Genomic DNA, 1,025 nt, shown 5'->3' with positions numbered 1-1,025 from the left:
TTCAATTTCATCATCAAATGTATTCATTTAATACAGAAATCGAATTAGAAAGATAGAAGTAATAATGTACAAATATATTATTCTCATATTTAATCACAAATATTTTCATCTAATAATATTTTCTACTATTTTTTACCTTTTAATTATTTAACAAGAATTATTTTGCAACATGATAATTCATTTCAATGATCTAACAAACATAAACACCAAGTTTTAAACAAACAATGAAGACATTCATTACATTTAGACAACAATTAAGAAATAATGAACAAATTCACAAATCAATATAATAATATAATGATGAATACGAATAAAATGCATATTTCGTGACCAAATAAAAATAATAAAAGTAAATAAAATTTTAAATAAATATATAAACTAAGAAAAATAATAATTAAATTGTTATTATAAAATATTTGTATTCATATTAATAATGTATTTTATAATTTAATTTAATTAATTGATTAAATTTATTATTATTAATTTATTAAATTTTCATTTTTTATAAGAATATTAATCATTTAATACTATTATATTAATTTAATAAATATAATTTAATAATTCATATATGAATTGATTGTTAATAATCATTAATTATATAATTTATATGATTATTATATTAAATAATTTATTAATAATATTATAAATATAATAAATTTAAATTTATTTAAATATAATAATAAAGAATTTTATTATTAATTGAAAATATTAAATGAAAATTAAATTTATTAACAAAATTAATTATATAATAAATTTAGTAAAAGTATATCATTTATATAATATTAAATTAATGAATAAAAAATAGAATAAGAATTAAATATTAAATATTTTAGAAGTATTAATTAAATTTATTTAATAATTTAATCTTTTTTCATTGTAATATTAAAAATAATTTATAAAATTATCTTTTTTATTGTTTATTTTATTTAAAATATTATATATTTTTATTTTTGATAGATTTTGATTTATTTTTATTGATTTTTAGATATCAAAATATTCTCTTTTTTATTTAATAATCAATTATA

General features: G+C 11.0%; 6 annotated features.

Moving 5' to 3' along the window:
- Window positions 1-252: 252 nt before the first annotated feature.
- Window positions 253-400: a microsatellite.
- Window positions 333-399: a microsatellite.
- Window positions 401-402: 2 nt separating the features above from the next.
- Window positions 403-452: a sequence feature (AT_rich).
- Window positions 453-636: a microsatellite.
- Window positions 614-791: a microsatellite.
- Window positions 792-793: 2 nt separating this feature from the next.
- Window positions 794-1,025: a sequence feature (AT_rich).

The sequence above is a fragment of the Entamoeba dispar genome, genomic scaffold, assembly GCF_000209125.1.
Source record: "Entamoeba dispar SAW760 scf_1105229458189 genomic scaffold, whole genome shotgun sequence".
Taxonomy (NCBI): domain Eukaryota; phylum Evosea; order Mastigamoebida; family Endamoebidae; genus Entamoeba; species Entamoeba dispar.
Note: the sequence above shows the minus strand (reverse complement) of the source record. Positions and strands in the feature narration are given on the sequence as shown.